The sequence below is a fragment of the Mustela lutreola genome, chromosome 3 (assembly GCF_030435805.1).
Source record: "Mustela lutreola isolate mMusLut2 chromosome 3, mMusLut2.pri, whole genome shotgun sequence".
Lineage (NCBI taxonomy): Eukaryota > Metazoa > Chordata > Mammalia > Carnivora > Mustelidae > Mustela > Mustela lutreola.
Window position 1 is genome coordinate 93576235 of NC_081292.1, and position 20546 is coordinate 93596780.

Sequence of the window (20546 nt, forward strand, 5' to 3'; positions counted from 1 at the left end):
AGGAGAATGTCATACCTTTAGTAGCAACCTTGAAATCTTGGCCATTGGTTATGATTTTTGTTTTGGTTTGATTTGGTTCGGTTTTTGTAATTTTAAAAATCCCTCCAGCCCTTGGCTCTGTCTGACCTGATTGCTTTCAGCTGTTTCTGCAACAAAGTTGTCCCAGCTGCGAAAACTCTCATTGTTTCCAGTGGCGCCCCCTTCTGAACACTTTGTTAATAGAAAGCTTTTTTTTTTTTTGGCTATGGTAAATGTGGAACAACAGTAGATATTTCAAAGAGGTGAACCACAGATAAATTTCTCTAAGGGTGGGGTGAGGGTTACTCAAAAAGGAACTTGACAAGGCTTTTAAAGATATCGACAATCATTATAACATAACGTGACTGATTGTTACCGTGCTCTTAACTGGGCAAACACTTGTTGGCTTCCAAGATAGACTAACATAGTTGAGATGGTTCTAACGGCCTGCTAGCACAGGGTCTCATGAGCCAGGGATTCTAGCCACTGGCTGTGCAAGGTTGAGACCTGTTAGTGATTCTATTTTTTCCTCTACAGAATGGGTCTTGCTACATTCCAGGTCCTTTCTACCCCAATAAATAATGCGGCGATTCTCTCAGTGAGTTGTACTTTTGGTTTAAACAGCCAACTGTCTGTTATAAAGGACTTTTGTTTAAATTCCTTTAAAAAAAAAGTCGTTTCAAAAAAATCTTTTTTTTTATTTTTTGATCCCATAGGTTTACTCTGATTCTGGAACTTTGTCATTTTGACCTTCTCTGCTGATTAAAATATTCTTCATCATCAGCACCTACTGCTCTCCTCTCCTGGTGTGGTCTCTCGGGAAGGGGACTTCTCTAGCTCTTCTAGCAGGAGATGGGCACTTCCCCTCTACCCCTGTTGCCAGACCAACCTTACGTATCCTGCAGGGTCAGGTCGGCCTGGCCTTTTATCTGTTGTTCTCTTCTGAGTGGTTAGTTTTTCATCGATACCGTGCTTTGCTTTTGTCAGGATTTACCCTGGTCTATCAAAACCCTTTTCTTGTACCAGTGAAGCCTAAGAAACAGTCCTGATGAGAGAACCAGGAACTCGAACAGATCATATTTATCCTGAATGTTCCGTCCAAAATGAAAAATACATTTCTGAGGAGCCTCAAGATCTCTGAGAAGGGAAGTTTCACCAACTCTGTCATGTAGGGGCATCAATTCCGATTCTGTGTCAATTTTCCGACTTTCCCAGCTAATACTTCTCTACCTCAGAAAGCCCACTCTCAACCGTTTCCTCTCTCAAAGGCAGTTGCTCTTAGAGTCTGCACATGGCACTTGGGGCCTGCTTGTCATTGGTTACTGCCCTCTGTACCTTGGGCCTAACAGCTGCGGGGCATCAAGATGAGAATGTCTCTTGTTCTAAGACTTAATATAGTTGGGTGCACATGGTTAAAGAATAATCACTTATTTTGTTGATCCAAGTGTTCGACCTTTCTTAATTATTCTAGTACCACAGTTTACTTGTTCTAAGATTTGTCCCCCCCCCCATTTTAATATCTCTTAAGGTGGCACTTACCTTGCACTTGAGGACATATCCTAGTTTAACTGACAGCATTTCTCTTTCTTAGTCGAACATAAACTATAGTGCATCTTACCCTTGATGAAAGCTAGGATGCAATTAAATACTCTATTATGGTTACGATTCTGATATTTGAAATCCTCCGGTAGCTCCCTGTGCCCCCACAGTGTAGTACCTCACCTCCTCGGCATAGTATACAAACCATCTCACCCCAGTGTTAACCCCGGGGCTCAGCCTCCATCCCCAGGTGATGCTGCCAGATCAGCTGTCGGTTATCATGAACTTGCTGTAGTTTCCTGAATGCACTGTGCTGCCTCCTGGCACTTTGAAACGTGACACACTCATCCTCATTCTTCGCTTTGCCCTTGTCTATCACCTCCCCTGAAAATCTGTTCCTAAGTGGCTTTTCCCAGCTCCAACCTACCCTTGGCAGTCTTTTCTCTCCCTGTGGTAAAGCCTGTCACACTGCACCATGGAAATGCCGGTTGTCCCCCTGAGAAGAGAAAAGGGACAGTGAGGGCCCCCCAGCATTTGCAGCTCTAGTGCAGAGCCCCATGCCTGGCTTGCAGGAAATGCCAGATCATGAAGACAAACGGAGATCATCCTCTGGCTAAAACCAGCTCTTCTTTGCCTACCGCAGGATCTGGATCATTAAAGAGCAGCCAGTTATTATGGCTGTTTTTCTAGGGATTTTTTCCCCATATATTTCCAAGGGCTTTAATCTTTATATAGCAGTTTATTCAGGCTTCAACCACTTCCTAGTCAGATCAGGTGAAATCATTTTCCTTCCCATACCCTCGATGTTTTTCTCACCTAGTAATTCTTTTTTTAAAGATCTTATTTACCCATTTGACAGATCACAAGTAGGCAGAGAGGTGGCAGAGAGAAAGGGGTAAGCAGGCTCCCCGCTGAGCAAAGAGCCTGATGTGGGGCTCCATCCCAGGACCCTTAAATCATGACCTGAGCGGAAGGCAGAGGCCTAAACCACTGAGCCACCCAAGAGCCCCTTATCTGGTAATTTTTAATCAATGTGGATTTGCTGCATCAAATAGTTCCTTCTTCTTCAAATATAAATATAGAAATATATTGATCAAGTCACACGCATGTCTTAGGAGAATGTCATACCTTTAGTAGCAACCTTGAAATCTTGGCCATTGGTTATGATTTTTGTTTTGGTTTGATTTGGTTCGGTTTTTGTAATTTTAAAAATCCCTCCAGCCCTTGGCTCTGTCTGACCTGATTGCTTTCAGCTGTTTCTGCAACAAAGTTGTCCCAGCTGCGAAAACTCTCATTGTTTCCAGTGGCGCCCCCTTCTGAACACTTTGTTAATAGAAAGCTTTTTTTTTTTTTGGCTATGGTAAATGTGGAACAACAGTAGATATTTCAAAGAGGTGAACCACAGATAAATTTCTCTAAGGGTGGGGTGAGGGTTACTCAAAAAGGAACTTGACAAGGCTTTTAAAGATATCGACAATCATTATAACATAACGTGACTGATTGTTACCGTGCTCTTAACTGGGCAAACACTTGTTGGCTTCCAAGATAGACTAACATAGTTGAGATGGTTCTAGCGGCCTGCTAGCACAGGGTCTCATGAGCCAGGGATTCTAGCCACTGGCTGTGCAAGGTTGAGACCTGTTAGTGATTCTATTTTTTCCTCTACAGAATGGGTCTTGCTACATTCCAGGTCCTTTCTACCCCAATAAATAATGCGGCGATTCTCTCAGTGAGTTGTACTTTTGGTTTAAACAGCCAACTGTCTGTTATAAAGGACTTTTGTTTAAATTCCTTTAAAAAAAAAGTCGTTTCAAAAAAATCTTTTTTTTTATTTTTTGATCCCATAGGTTTACTCTGATTCTGGAACTTTGTCATTTTGACCTTCTCTGCTGATTAAAATATTCTTCATCATCAGCACCTACTGCTCTCCTCTCCTGGTGTGGTCTCTCGGGAAGGGGACTTCTCTAGCTCTTCTAGCAGGAGATGGGCACTTCCCCTCTACCCCTGTTGCCAGACCAACCTTACGTATCCTGCAGGGTCAGGTCGGCCTGGCCTTTTATCTGTTGTTCTCTTCTGAGTGGTTAGTTTTTCATCGATACCGTGCTTTGCTTTTGTCAGGATTTACCCTGGTCTATCAAAACCCTTTTCTTGTACCAGTGAAGCCTAAGAAACAGTCCTGATGAGAGAACCAGGAACTCGAACAGATCATATTTATCCTGAATGTTCCGTCCAAAATGAAAAATACATTTCTGAGGAGCCTCAAGATCTCTGAGAAGGGAAGTTTCACCAACTCTGTCATGTAGGGGCATCAATTCCGATTCTGTGTCAATTTTCCGACTTTCCCAGCTAATACTTCTCTACCTCAGAAAGCCCACTCTCAACCGTTTCCTCTCTCAAAGGCAGTTGCTCTTAGAGTCTGCACATGGCACTTGGGGCCTGCTGGTCATTGGCTACTGCCCTCTCTACCTTGGGCCTAACAGCTGCGGGGCATCAAGATGAGAATGTCTCTTGTTCTAAGACTTAATATAGTTGGGTGCACATGGTTAAGGAATAATCACTTATTTTGTTGATCCAAGTGTTCGACCTTTCTTAATTATTCTAGTACCACAGTTTACTTGTTCTAAGATTTGTCCCCCCCCCATTTTAATATCTCTTAAGGTGGCACTTACCTTGCACTTGAGGACATATCCTAGTTTAACTGACAGCATTTCTCTTTCTTAGTCGAACATAAACTATAGTGCATCTTACCCTTGATGAAAGCTAGGATGCAATTAAATACTCTATTATGGTTACGATTCTGATATTTGAAATCCTCCGGTAGCTCCCTGTGCCCCCACAGTGTAGTACCTCACCTCCTCGGCATAGTATACAAACCATCTCACCCCAGTGTTAACCCCGGGGCTCAGCCTCCATCCCCAGGTGATGCTGCCAGATCAGCTGTCGGTTATCATGAACTTGCTGTAGTTTCCTGAATGCACTGTGCTGCCTCCTGGCACTTTGAAACGTGACACACTCATCCTCATTCTTCGCTTTGCCCTTGTCTATCACCTCCCCTGAAAATCTGTTCCTAAGTGGCTTTTCCCAGCTCCAACCTACCCTTGGCAGTCTTTTCTCTCCCTGTGGTAAAGCCTGTCACACTGCACCATGGACATGCCGGTTGTCCCCCTGAGAAGAGAAAAGGGACAGTGAGGGCCCCCCAGCATTTGCAGCTCTAGTGCAGAGCCCCATGCCTGGCTTGCAGGAAATGCCAGATCATGAAGACAAACGGAGATCATCCTCTGGCTAAAACCAGCTCTTCTTTGCCTACCGCAGGATCTGGATCATTAAAGAGCAGCCAGTTATTATGGCTGTTTTTCTAGGGATTTTTTCCCCATATATTTCCCAGGGCTTTACTCTTTATATAGCACTTTAATTCAGGCTTCAACCACTTCCTAGTCAGATCAGGTGAAATCATTTTCCTTCCCATACCCTCGATGTTTTTCTCACCTAGTAATTCTTTTTTTAAAGATCTTATTTACCCATTTGACAGATCACAAGTAGGCAGAGAGGTGGCAGAGAGAAAGGGGTAAGCAGGCTCCCCGCTGAGCAAAGAGCCTGATGTGGGGCTCCATCCCAGGACCCTGAAATCATGACCTGAGCGGAAGGCAGAGGCCTAAACCACTGAGCCACCCAAGAGCCCCTTATCTGGTAATTTTTAATCAATGTGGATTTGCTGCATCAAATAGTTCCTTCTTCTTCAAATATAAATATAGAAATATATTGATCAAGTCACACGCATGTCTTAGGAGAATGTCATACCTTTAGTAGCAACCTTGAAATCTTGGCCATTGGTTATGATTTTTGTTTTGGTTTGATTTGGTTCGGTTTTTGTAATTTTAAAAATCCCTCCAGCCCTTGGCTCTGTCTGACCTGATTGCTTTCAGCTGTTTCTGCAACAAAGTTGTCCCAGCTGCGAAAACTCTCATTGTTTCCAGTGGCGCCCCCTTCTGAACACTTTGTTAATAGAAAGCTTTTTTTTTTTTTGGCTATGGTAAATGTGGAACAACAGTAGATATTTCAAAGAGGTGAACCACAGATAAATTTCTCTAAGGGTGGGGTGAGGGTTACTCAAAAAGGAACTTGACAAGGCTTTTAAAGATATCGACAATCATTATAACATAACGTGACTGATTGTTACCGTGCTCTTAACTGGGCAAACACTTGTTGGCTTCCAAGATAGACTAACATAGTTGAGATGGTTCTAACGGCCTGCTAGCACAGGGTCTCATGAGCCAGGGATTCTAGCCACTGGCTGTGCAAGGTTGAGACCTGTTAGTGATTCTATTTTTTCCTCTACAGAATGGGTCTTGCTACATTCCAGGTCCTTTCTACCCCAATAAATAATGCGGCGATTCTCTCAGTGAGTTGTACTTTTGGTTTAAACAGCCAACTGTCTGTTATAAAGGACTTTTGTTTAAATTCCTTTAAAAAAAAAGTCGTTTCAAAAAAATCTTTTTTTTTATTTTTTGATCCCATAGGTTTACTCTGATTCTGGAACTTTGTCATTTTGACCTTCTCTGCTGATTAAAATATTCTTCATCATCAGCACCTACTGCTCTCCTCTCCTGGTGTGGTCTCTCGGGAAGGGGACTTCTCTAGCTCTTCTAGCAGGAGATGGGCACTTCCCCTCTACCCCTGTTGCCAGACCAACCTTACGTATCCTGCAGGGTCAGGTCGGCCTGGCCTTTTATCTGTTGTTCTCTTCTGAGTGGTTAGTTTTTCATCGATACCGTGCTTTGCTTTTGTCAGGATTTACCCTGGTCTATCAAAACCCTTTTCTTGTACCAGTGAAGCCTAAGAAACAGTCCTGATGAGAGAACCAGGAACTCGAACAGATCATATTTATCCTGAATGTTCCGTCCAAAATGAAAAATACATTTCTGAGGAGCCTCAAGATCTCTGAGAAGGGAAGTTTCACCAACTCTGTCATGTAGGGGCATCAATTCCGATTCTGTGTCAATTTTCCGACTTTCCCAGCTAATACTTCTCTACCTCAGAAAGCCCACTCTCAACCGTTTCCTCTCTCAAAGGCAGTTGCTCTTAGAGTCTGCACATGGCACTTGGGGCCTGCTGGTCATTGGCTACTGCCCTCTGTACCTTGGGCCTAACAGCTGCGGGGCATCAAGATGAGAATGTCTCTTGTTCTAAGACTTAATATAGTTGGGTGCACATGGTTAAGGAATAATCACTTATTTTGTTGATCCAAGTGTTCGACCTTTCTTAATTATTCTAGTACCACAGTTTACTTGTTCTAAGATTTGTCCCCCCCCCATTTTAATATCTCTTAAGGTGGCACTTACCTTGCACTTGAGGACATATCCTAGTTTAACTGACAGCATTTCTCTTTCTTAGTCGAACATAAACTATAGTGCATCTTACCCTTGATGAAAGCTAGGATGCAATTAAATACTCTATTATGGTTACGATTCTGATATTTGAAATCCTCCGGTAGCTCCCTGTGCCCCCACAGTGTAGTACCTCACCTCCTCGGCATAGTATACAAACCATCTCACCCCAGTGTTAACCCCGGGGCTCAGCCTCCATCCCCAGGTGATGCTGCCAGATCAGCTGTCGGTTATCATGAACTTGCTGTAGTTTCCTGAATGCACTGTGCTGCCTCCTGGCACTTTGAAACGTGACACACTCATCCTCATTCTTCGCTTTGCCCTTGTCTATCACCTCCCCTGAAAATCTGTTCCTAAGTGGCTTTTCCCAGCTCCAACCTACCCTTGGCAGTCTTTTCTCTCCCTGTGGTAAAGCCTGTCACACTGCACCATGGACATGCCGGTTGTCCCCCTGAGAAGAGAAAAGGGACAGTGAGGGCCCCCCAGCATTTGCAGCTCTAGTGCAGAGCCCCATGCCTGGCTTGCAGGAAATGCCAGATCATGAAGACAAACGGAGATCATCCTCTGGCTAAAACCAGCTCTTCTTTGCCTACCGCAGGATCTGGATCATTAAAGAGCAGCCAGTTATTATGGCTGTTTTTCTAGGGATTTTTTCCCCATATATTTCCCAGGGCTTTACTCTTTATATAGCACTTTAATTCAGGCTTCAACCACTTCCTAGTCAGATCAGGTGAAATCATTTTCCTTCCCATACCCTCGATGTTTTTCTCACCTAGTAATTCTTTTTTTAAAGATCTTATTTACCCATTTGACAGATCACAAGTAGGCAGAGAGGTGGCAGAGAGAAAGGGGTAAGCAGGCTCCCCGCTGAGCAAAGAGCCTGATGTGGGGCTCCATCCCAGGACCCTGAAATCATGACTTGAGCGGAAGGCAGAGGCCTAAACCACTGAGCCACCCAAGAGCCCCTTATCTGGTAATTTTTAATCAATGTGGATTTGCTGCATCAAATAGTTCCTTCTTCTTCAAATATAAATATAGAAATATATTGATCAAGTCACACGCATGTCTTAGGAGAATGTCATACATTTAGTAGCAACCTTGAAATCTTGGCCATTGGTTATGATTTTTGTTTTGGTTTGATTTGGTTCGGTTTTTGTAATTTTAAAAATCCCTCCAGCCCTTGGCTCTGTCTGACCTGATTGCTTTCAGCTGTTTCTGCAACAAAGTTGTCCCAGCTGCGAAAACTCTCATTGTTTCCAGTGGCGCCCCCTTCTGAACACTTTGTTAATAGAAAGCTTTTTTTTTTTTTTTTTTTGGCTATGGTAAATGTGGAACAACAGTAGATATTTCAAAGAGGTGAACCACAGATAAATTTCTCTAAGGGTGGGGTGAGGGTTACTCAAAAAGGAACTTGACAAGGCTTTTAAAGATATCGACAATCATTATAACATAACGTGACTGATTGTTACCGTGCTCTTAACTGGGCAAACACTTGTTGGCTTCCAAGATAGACTAACATAGTTGAGATGGTTCTAGCGGCCTGCTAGCACAGGGTCTCATGAGCCAGGGATTCTAGCCACTGGCTGTGCAAGGTTGAGACCTGTTAGTGATTCTATTTTTTCCTCTACAGAATGGGTCTTGCTACATTCCAGGTCCTTTCTACCCCAATAAATAATGCGGCGATTCTCTCAGTGAGTTGTACTTTTGGTTTAAACAGCCAACTGTCTGTTATAAAGGACTTTTGTTTAAATTCCTTTAAAAAAAAAGTCGTTTCAAAAAAATCTTTTTTTTAATTTTTTGATCCCATAGGTTTACTCTGATCCTGGAACTTTGTCATTTTGACGTTCTCTGCTGATTAAAATATTCTTCATCATCAGCACCTACTGCTCTCCTCTCCTGGTGTGGTCTCTCGGGAAGGGGACTTCTCTAGCTCCTCTAGCAGGAGATGGGCACTTCCCCTCTACCCCTGTTGCCAGACCAACCTTACGTATCCTGCAGGGTCAGGTCGGCCTGGCCTTTTATCTGTTGTTCTCTTCTGAGTGGTTAGTTTTTCATCGATACCGTGCTTTGCTTTTGTCAGGATTTACCCTGGTCTATCAAAACCCTTTTCTTGTACCAGTGAAGCCTAAGAAACAGTCCTGATGAGAGAACCAGGAACTCGAACAGATCATATTTATCCTGAATGTTCCGTCCAAAATGAAAAATACATTTCTGAGGAGCCTCAAGATCTCTGAGAAGGGAAGTTTCACCAACTCTGTCATGTAGGGGCATCAATTCCGATTCTGTGTCAATTTTCCGACTTTCCCAGCTAATACTTCTCTACCTCAGAAAGCCCACTCTCAACCGTTTCCTCTCTCAAAGGCAGTTGCTCTTAGAGTCTGCACATGGCACTTGGGGCCTGCTGGTCATTGGCTACTGCCCTCTGTACCTTGGGCCTAACAGCTGCGGGGCATCAAGATGAGAATGTCTCTTGTTCTAAGACTTAATATAGTTGGGTGCACATGGTTAAGGAATAATCACTTATTTTGTTGATCCAAGTGTTCGACCTTTCTTAATTATTCTAGTACCACAGTTTACTTGTTCTAAGATTTGTCCCCCCCCCCCATTTTAATATCTCTTAAGGTGGCACTTACCTTGCACTTGAGGACATATCCTAGTTTAACTGACAGCATTTCTCTTTCTTAGTCGAACATAAACTATAGTGCATCTTACCCTTGATGAAAGCTAGGATGCAATTAAATACTCTATTATGGTTACGATTCTGATATTTGAAATCCTCCGGTAGCTCCCTGTGCCCCCACAGTGTAGTACCTCACCTCCTCGGCATAGTATACAAACCATCTCACCCCAGTGTTAACCCCGGGGCTCAGCCTCCATCCCCAGGTGATGCTGCCAGATCAGCTGTCGGTTATCATGAACTTGCTGTAGTTTCCTGAATGCACTGTGCTGCCTCCTGGCACTTTGAAACGTGACACACTCATCCTCATTCTTCGCTTTGCCCTTGTCTATCACCTCCCCTGAAAATCTGTTCCTAAGTGGCTTTTCCCAGCTCCAACCTACCCTTGGCAGTCTTTTCTCTCCCTGTGGTAAAGCCTGTCACACTGCACCATGGACATGCCGGTTGTCCCCCTGAGAAGAGAAAAGGGACAGTGAGGGCCCCCCAGCATTTGCAGCTCTAGTGCAGAGCCCCATGCCTGGCTTGCAGGAAATGCCAGATCATGAAGACAAACGGAGGTCATCCTCTGGCTAAAACCAGCTCTTCTTTGCCTACCGCAGGATCTGGATCATTAAAGAGCAGCCAGTTATTATGGCTGTTTTTCTAGGGATTTTTTCCCCATATATTTCCCAGGGCTTTACTCTTTATATAGCACTTTAATTCAGGCTTCAACCACTTCCTAGTCAGATCAGGTGAAATCATTTTCCTTCCCATACCCTCGATGTTTTTCTCACCTAGTAATTCTTTTTTTAAAGATCTTATTTACCCATTTGACAGATCACAAGTAGGCAGAGAGGTGGCAGAGAGAAAGGGGTAGGCAGGCTCCCCGCTGAGCAAAGAGCCTGATGTGGGGCTCCATCCCAGGACCCTGAAATCATGACCTGAGCGGAAGGCAGAGGCCTAAACCACTGAGCCACCCAAGAGCCCCTTATCTGGTAATTTTTAATCAATGTGGATTTGCTGCATCAATAGTTCCTTCTTCTTCAAATATAAATATAGAAATATATTGATCAAGTCACACGCATGTCTTAGGAGAATGTCATACCTTTAGTAGCAACCTTGAAATCTTGGCCATTGGTTATGATTTTTGTTTTGGTTTGATTTGGTTCGGTTTTTGTAATTTTAAAAATCCCTCCAGCCCTTGGCTCTGTCTGACCTGATTGCTTTCAGCTGTTTCTGCAACAAAGTAGTCCCAGCTGCGAAAACTCTCATTGTTTCCAGTGGCGCCCCCTTCTGAACACTTTGTTAGTAGAAAGCTTCTTTTTTTTTTTTTTTTTTTTTTTTTTTTTGGCTATGGTAAATGTGGAACAACAGTAGATATTTCAAAGAGGTGAACCACAGATAAATTTCTCTAAGGTTGGGGTGAGGGTTACTCAAAAAGGAACTTGACAAGGCTTTTAAAGATATCGACAATCATTATAACATAACGTGACTGATTGTTACCGTGCTCTTAACTGGGCAATCACTTGTTGGCTTCCAAGATAGACTAACATAGTTGAGATGGTTCTAGCGGCCTGCTAGCACAGGGTCTCATGAGCCAGGGATTCTAGCCACTGGCTGTGCAAGGTTGAGACCTGTTAGTGATTCTATTTTTTCCTCTACAGAATGGGTCTTGCTACATTCCAGGTCCTTTCTACCCCAATAAATAATGCGGCGATTCTCTCAGTGAGTTGTACTTTTGGTTTAAACAGCCAACTGTCTGTTATAAAGGACTTTTGTTTAAATTCCTGTAAAAAAAAAGTCGTTTCAAAAAAATCTTTTTTTTAATTTTTTGATCCCATAGGTTTACTCTGATCCTGGAACTTTGTCATTTTGACCTTCTCTGCTGATTAAAATATTCTTCATCATCAGCACCTACTGCTCTCCTCTCCTGGTGTGGTCTCTCGGGAAGGGGACTTCTCTAGCTCTTCTAGCAGGAGATGGGCACTTCCCCTCTACCCCTGTTGCCAGACCAACCTTACCTATCCTGCAGGGTCAGGTCGGCCTGTCCTTTTATCTCTTGTTCTCTTCTGAGTGGTTAGTTTTTCATCGATACCGTGCTTTGCTTTTGTCAGGATTTACCCTGGTCTATCAAAACCCTTTTCTTGTACCAGTGAAGCCTAAGAAACAGTCCTGATGAGAGAACCAGGAACTCGAACAGATCATATTTATCCTGAATGTTCCGTCCAAAATGAAAAATACATTTCTGAGGAGCCTCAAGATCTCTGAGAAGGGAAGTTTCACCAACTCTGTCATGTAGGGGCATCAATTCCGATTCTGTGTCAATTTTCCGACTTTCCCAGCTAATACTTCTCTACCTCAGAAAGCCCACTCTCAGCCGTTTCCTCTCTCAAAGGCAGTTGCTCTTAGAGTCTGCACATGGCACTTGGGGCCTGCTGGTCATTGGCTACTGCCCTCTGTACCTTGGGCCTAACAGCTGCGGGGCATCAAGATGAGAATGTCTCTTGTTCTAAGACTTAATATAGTTGGGTGCACATGGTTAAGGAATAATCACTTATTTTGTTGATCCAAGTGTTCGAATTTTCTTAGTTATTCTAGTACCACAGTTTACTTGTTCTAAGATTTGTCCCCCCCCCCCATTTTAATATCTCTGAAGGTGGCATTTACCTTGCACTTGAGGACATATCCTAGTTTAACTGACAGCATTTCTCTTTCTTAGTCGAACATAAACTATAGTGCATCTTACCCTTGATGAAAGCTAGGATGCAATTAAATACTCTATTATGGTTACGATTCTGATATTTGAAATCCTCCGGTAGCTCCCTGTGCCCCCACAGTGTAGTACCTCACCTCCTCGGCATAGTATACAAACCATCTCACCCCAGTGTTAACCCCGGGGCTCAGCCTCCATCCCCAGGTGATGCTGCCAGATCAGCTGTCGGTTATCATGAACTTGCTGTAGTTTCCTGAATGCACTGTGCTGCCTCCTGGCACTTTGAAACGTGACACACTCATCCTCATTCTTCGCTTTGCCCTTGTCTATCACCTCCCCTGAAAATCTGTTCCTAAGTGGCTTTTCCCAGCTCCAACCTACCCTTGGCAGTCTTTTCTCTCCCTGTGGTAAAGCCTGTCACACTGCACCATGGACATGCCGGTTGTCCCCCTGAGAAGAGAAAAGGGACAGTGAGGGCCCCCCAGCATTTGCAGCTCTAGTGCAGAGCCCCATGCCTGGCTTGCAGGAAATGCCAGATCATGAAGACAAACGGAGATCATCCTCTGGCTAAAACCAGCTCTTCTTTGCCTACCGCAGGATCTGGATCATTAAAGAGCAGCCAGTTATTATGGCTGTTTTTCTAGGGATTTTTTCCCCATATATTTCCCAGGGCTTTACTCTTTATATAGCACTTTAATTCAGGCTTCAACCACTTCCTAGTCAGATCAGGTGAAATCATTTTCCTTCCCATACCCTCGATGTTTTTCTCACCTAGTAATTCTTTTTTTAAAGATCTTATTTACCCATTTGACAGATCACAAGTAGGCAGAGAGGTGGCAGAGAGAAAGGGGTAGGCAGGCTCCCCGCTGAGCAAAGAGCCTGATGTGGGGCTCCATCCCAGGACCCTGAAATCATGACCTGAGCGGAAGGCAGAGGCCTAAACCACTGAGCCACCCAAGAGCCCCTTATCTGGTAATTTTTAATCAATGTGGATTTGCTGCATCAAATAGTTCCTTCTTCTTCAAATATAAATATAGAAATATATTGATCAAGTCACACGCATGTCTTAGGAGAATGTCATACCTTTAGTAGCAACCTTGAAATCTTGGCCATTGGTTATGATTTTTGTTTTGGTTTGATTTGGTTCGGTTTTTGTAATTTTAAAAATCCCTCCAGCCCTTGGCTCTGTCTGACCTGATTGCTTTCAGCTGTTTCTGCAACAAAGTTGTCCCAGCTGCGAAAACTCTCATTGTTTCCAGTGGCGCCCCCTTCTGAACACTTTGTTAGTAGAAAGCTTTTTTTTTTTTTTTTTTTTTTTTTTTTTTTTTTTTTTTTTTTTTTTGGCTATGGTAAATGTGGAACAACAGTAGATATTTCAAAGAGGTGAACCACAGATAAATTTCTCTAAGGGTGGGGTGAGGGTTACTCAAAAAGGAACTTGACAAGGCTTTTAAAGATATCGACAATCATTATAACATAACGTGACTGATTGTTACCGTGCTCTTAACTGGGCAAACACTTGTTGGCTTCCAAGATAGACTAACATAGTTGAGATGGTTCTAGCGGCCTGCTAGCACAGGGTCTCATGAGCCAGGGATTCTAGCCACTGGCTGTGCAAGGTTGAGACCTGTTAGTGATTCTATTTTTTCCTCTACAGAATGGGTCTTGCTACATTCCAGGTCCTTTCTACCCCAATAAATAATGCGGCGATTCTCTCAGTGAGTTGTACTTTTGGTTTAAACAGCCAACTGTCTGTTATAAAGGACTTTTGTTTAAATTCCTTTAAAAAAAAAGTCGTTTCAAAAAAATCTTTTTTTTTTATTTTTTGATCCCATAGGTTTACTCTGATCCTGGAACTTTGTCATTTTGACCTTCTCTGCTGATTAAAATATTCTTCATCATCAGCACCTACTGCTCTCCTCTCCTGGTGTGGTCTCTCGGGAAGGGGACTTCTCTAGCTCTTCTAGCAGGAGATGGGCACTTCCCCTCTACCCCTGTTGCCAGACCAACCTTACGTGTCCTGCAGGGTCAGGTCGGCCTGTCCTTTTATCTCTTGTTCTCTTCTGAGTGGTTAGTTTTTCATAGATACCGTGCTTTGCTTTTGTCAGGATTTACCCTGGTCTATCAAAACCCTTTTCTTGTACCAGTGAAGCCTAAGAAACAGTCCTGATGAGAGAACCAGGAACTCGAACAGATCATATTTATCCTGAATGTTCCGTCTAAAATGAAAAATACATTTCTGAGGAGCCTCAAGATCTCTGAGAAGGGAAGTTTCACCAACTCTGTCATGTAGGGGCATCAATTCCGATTCTGTGTCAATTTTCCGACTTTCCCAGCTAATACTTCTCTACCTCAGAAAGCCCACTCTCAACCGTTTCCTCTCTCAAAGGCAGTTGCTCTTAGAGTCTGCACATGGCACTTGGGGCCTGCTGGTCATTGGCTACTGCCCTCTGTACCTTGGGCCTAACAGCTGCGGGGCATCAAGATGAGAATGTCTCTTGTTCTAAGACTTAATATAGTTGGGTGCACATGGTTAAGGAATAATCACTTATTTTGTTGATCCAAGTGTTCGACCTTTCTTAGTTATTCTAGTACCACAGTTTACTTGTTCTAAGATTTGTCCCCCCCCCATTTTAATATCTCTTAAGGTGGCATTTACCTTGCACTTGAGGACATATCCTAGTTTAACTGACAGCATTTCTCTTTCTTAGTCGAACATAAACTATAGTGCATCTTACCCTTGATGAAAGCTAGGATGCAATTAAATACTCTATTATGGTTACGATTCTGATATTTGAAATCCTCCGGTAGCTCCCTGTGCCCCCACAGTGTAGTACCTCACCTCCTCGGCATAGTATACAAACCATCTCACCCCAGTGTTAACCCCGGGGCTCAGCCTCCATCCCCAGGTGATGCTGCCAGATCAGCTGTCGGTTATCATGAACTTGCTGTAGTTTCCTGAATGCACTGTGCTGCCTCCTGGCACTTTGAAACGTGACACACTCATCCTCATTCTTCGCTTTGCCCTTGTCTATCACCTCCCCTGAAAATCTGTTCCTAAGTGGCTTTTCCCAGCTCCAACCTACCCTTGGCAGTCTTTTCTCTCCCTGTGGTAAAGCCTGTCACACTGCACCATGGACATGCCGGTTGTCCCCCTGAGAAGAGAAAAGGGACAGTGAGGGCCCCCCAGCATTTGCAGCTCTAGTGCAGAGCCCCATGCCTGGCTTGCAGGAAATGCCAGATCATGAAGACAAACGGAGATCATCCTCTGGCTAAAACCAGCTCTTCTTTGCCTACCGCAGGATCTGGATCATTAAAGAGCAGCCAGTTATTATGGCTGTTTTTCTAGGGATTTTTTCCCCATATATTTCCCAGGGCTTTACTCTTTAGATAGCACTTTAATTCAGGCATCAACCACTTCCTAGTCAGATCAGGTGAAATCATTTTCCTTCCCATACCCTCGATGTTTTTCTCACCTAGTAATTCTTTTTTTAAAGATCTTATTTACCCATTTGACAGATCACAAGTAGGCAGAGAGGTGGCAGAGAGAAAGGGGTAAGCAGGCTCCCCGCTGAGCAAAGAGCCTGATGTGGGGCTCCATCCCAGGACCCTGAAATCATGACCTGAGCGGAAGGCAGAGGCCTAAACCACTGAGCCACCCAAGAGCCCCTTATCTGGTAATTTTTAATCAATGTGGATTTGCTGCATCAAATAGTTCCTTCTTCTTCAAATATAAATATAGAAATATATTGATCAAGTCACACGCATGTCTTAGGAGAATGTCATACCTTTAGTAGCAACCTTGAAATCTTGGCCATTGGTTATGATTTTTGTTTTGGTTTGATTTGGTTCGGTTTTTGTAATTTTAAAAATCCCTCCAGCCCTTGGCTCTGTCTGACCTGATTGCTTTCAGCTGTTTCTGCAACAAAGTTGTCCCAGCTGCGAAAACTCTCATTGTTTCCACTGACGCCCCCTTCTGAACACTTCGTTAATAGAAAGCTTTTTTTTTTTTTTTTTTTTTTTTTTTTTTTTTTTTTTTTGGCTATGGTAAATGTGGAACAACAGTAGATATTTCAAAGAGGTGAACCACAGATAAATTTCTCTAAGGGTGGGGTGAGGGTTACTCAAAAAGGAACTTGACAAGGCTTTTAAAGATATCGACAATCATTATAACATAACGTGACTGATTGTTACCGTGCTCTTAACTGGGCAAACACTTGTTGGCTTCCAAGATAGACTAACATAGTTGAGATGGTTCTAACGGCCTGCTAGCACAGGGTCTCATGAGCCAGGGATTCTAGCCACTGGCTGTGCAAGGTTGAGACCTGTTAGTGATTCTATTTTTTCCTCTACAGAATGGGTCTTTCTACATTCCAGGTCCTTTCTACCCCAATAAATATTGCGGCGATTCTCTCAGTGAGTTGTACTTTTGGTTTAAACAGCCAACTGTCTGTTATAAAGGACTTTTGTTTAAATTCCTTTAAAAAAAAAGTCGTTTCAAAAAAATCTTTTTTTTAATTTTTTGATCCCATAGGTTTACTCTGATCCTGGAACTTTGTCATTTTGACCTTCTCTGCTGATTAAAATATTCTTCATCATCAGCACCTACTGCTCTCCTCTCCTGGTGTGGTCTCTCGGGAAGGGGACTTCTCTAGCTCTTCTAGCAGGAGATGGGCACTTCCCCTCTACCCCTGTTGCCAGACCAACCTTACCTATCCTGCAGGGTCAGGTCGGCCTGTCCTTTTATCTCTTGTTCTCTTCTGAGTGGTTAGTTTTTCATCGATACCGTGCTTTGCTTTTGTCAGGATTTACCCTGGTCTATCAAAACCCTTTTCTTGTACCAGTGAAGCCTAAGAAACAGTCCTGATGAGAGAACCAGGAACTCGAACAGATCATATTTATCCTGAATGTTCCGTCCAAAATGAAAAATACATTTCTGAGGAGCCTCAAGATCTCTGAGAAGGGAAGTTTCACCAACTCTGTCATGTGGTGGCATCAATTCCGATTCTGTGTCAATTTTCCGACTTTCCCAGCTAATACTTCTCTACCTCAGAAAGCCCACTCTCAACCGTTTCCTCTCTCAAAGGCAGTTGCTCTTAGAGTCTGCACATGGCACTTGGGGCCTGCTGGTCTCTGGCTACTGCCCTCTGTACCTTGGGCCTAACAGCTGCGGGGCATCAAGATGAGAATGTCTCTTGTTCTAAGACTTAATATAGTTGGGTGCACATGGTTAAGGAATAATCACTTATTTTGTTGATCCAAGTGTTCGACCTTTCTTAGTTATTCTAGTACCACAGTTTACTTGTTCTAAGATTTGTCCCCCCCCCCATTTTAATATCTCTTAAGGTGGCATTTACCTTGCACTTGAGGACATATCCTAGTTTAACTGACAGCATTTCTCTTTCTTAGTCGAACATAAACTATAGTGCATCTTACCCTTGATGAAAGCTAGGATGCAATTAAATACTCTATTATGGTTACGATTCTGATATTTGAAATCCTCCGGTAGCTCCCTGTGCCCCCACAGTGTAGTACCTCACCTCCTCGGCATAGTATACAAACCATCTCACCCCAGTGTTAACCCCGGGGCTCAGCCTCCATCCCCAGGTGATGCTGCCAGATCAGCTGTCGGTTATCATGAACTTGCTGTAGTTTCCTGAATGCACTGTGCTGCCTCCTGGCACTTTGAAACGTGACACACTCATCCTCATTCTTCGCTTTGCCCTTGTCTATCACCTCCCCTGAAAATCTGTTCCTAAGTGGCTTTTCCCAGCTCCAACCTACCCTTGGCAGTCTTTTCTCTCCCTGTGGTAAAGCCTGTCACACTGCACCATGGACATGCCGGTTGTCCCCCTGAGAAGAGAAAAGGGACAGTGAGGGCCCCCCAGCATTTGCAGCTCTAGTGCAGAGCCCCATGCCTGGCTTGCAGGAAATGCCAGATCATGAAGACAAACGGAGATCATCCTCTGGCTAAAACCAGCTCTTCTTTGCCTACCGCAGGATCTGGATCATTAAAGAGCAGCCAGTTATTATGGCTGTTTTTCTAGGGATTTTTTCCCCATATATTTCCCAGGGCTTTACTCTTTATATAGCACTTTAATTCAGGCTTCAACCACTTCCTAGTCAGATCAGGTGAAATCATTTTCCTTCCCATACCCTCGATGTTTTTCTCACCTAGTAATTCTTTTTTTAAAGATCTTATTTACCCATTTGACAGATCACAAGTAGGCAGAGAGGTGGCAGAGAGAAAGGGGTAGGCAGGCTCCCCGCTGAGCAAAGAGCCTGATGTGGGGCTCCATCCCAGGACCCTGAAATCATGACCTGAGCGGAAGGCAGAGGACTAAACCACTGAGCCACCCAAGAGCCCCTTATCTGGTAATTTTTAATCAATGTGGATTTGCTGCATCAAATAGTTCCTTCTTCTTCAAATATAAATATAGAAATATATTGATCAAGTCACACGCATGTCTTAGGAGAATGTCATACCTTTAGTAGCAACCTTGAAATCTTGGCCATTGGTTATGATTTTTGTTTTGGTTTGATTTGGTTCGGTTTTTGTAATTTTAAAAATCCCTCCAGCCCTTGGCTCTGTCTGACCTGATTGCTTTCAGCTGTTTCTGCAACAAAGTTGTCCCAGCTGCGAAAACTCTCATTGTTTCCAGTGGCGCCCCCTTCTGAACACTTTGTTAATAGAAAGCTTTTTTTTTTTTTTTTTTTTTTTTTTTTTTTTTTTTGGCTATGGTAAATGTGGAACAACAGTAGATATTTCAAAGAGGTGAACCACAGATAAATTTCTCTAAGGGTGGGGTGAGGGTTACTCAAAAAGGAACTTGACAAGGCTTTTAAAGATATCGACAATCATTATAACATAACGTGACTGATTCTTACCGTGCTCTTAACTGGGCAAACACTTGTTGGCTTCCAAGATAGACTAACATAGTTGAGATGGTTCTAGCGGCCTGCTAGCACAGGGTCTCATGAGCCAGGGATTCTAGCCACTGGCTGTGCAAGGTTGAGACCTGTTAGTGATTCTATTTTTTCCTCTACAGAATGGGTCTTGCTACATTCCAGGTCCTTTCTACCCCAATAAATAATGCGGCGATTCTCTCAGTGAGTTGTACTTTTGGTTTAAACAGCCAACTGTCTGTTATAAAGGACTTTTGTTTAAATTCCTTTAAAAAAAAAGTCGTTTCAAAAAAATCTTTTTTTTTTATTTTTTGATCCCATAGGTTTACTCTGATCCTGGAACTTTGTCATTTTGACCTTCTCTGCTGATTAAAATATTCTTCATCATCAGCACCTACTGCTCTCCTCTCCTGGTGTGGTCTCTCGGGAAGGGGACTTCTCTAGCTCTTCTAGCAGGAGATGGGCCCTTCCCCTCTACCCCTGTTGCCAGACCAACCTTACGTATCCTGCAGGGTCAGGTCGGCCTGTCCTTTTATCTCTTGTTCTCTTCTGAGTGGTTAGTTTTTCATAGATACCGTGCTTTGCTTTTGTCAGGATTTACCCTGGTCTATCAAAACCCTTTTCTTGTACCAGTGAAGCCTAAGAAACAGTCCTGATGAGAGAACCAGGAACTCGAACAGATCATATTTATCCTGAATGTTCCGTCCAAAATGAAAAATACATTTCTGAGGAGCCTCAAGATCTCTGAGAAGGGAAGTTTCACCAACTCTGTCATGTAGGGGCATCAATTCCGATTCTGTGTCAATTTTCCGACTTTCCCAGCTAATACTTCTCTACCTCAGAAAGCCCACTCTCAACCGTTTCCTCTCTCAAAGGCAGTTGCTCTTAGAGTCTGCACATGGCACTTGGGGCCTGCTGGTCATTGGCTACTGCCCTCTGTACCTTGGGCCTAACAGCTGCGGGGCATCAAGATGAGAATGTCTCTTGTTCTAAGACTTAATATAGTTGGGTGCACATGGTTAAGGAATAATCACTTATTTTGTTGATCCAAGAGTTCGACCTTTCTTAGTTATTCTAGTACCACAGTTTACTTGTTCTAAGATTTGTCCCCCCCCCCATTTTAATATCTCTTAAGGTGGCATTTACCTTGCACTTGAGGACATATCCTAGTTTAACTGACAGCATTTCTCTTTCTTAGTCGAACATAAACTATAGTGCATCTTACCCTTGATGAAAGCTAGGATGCAATTAAATACTCTATTATGGTTACGATTCTGATATTTGAAATCCTCCGGTAGCTCCCTGTGCCCCCACAGTGTAGTACCTCACC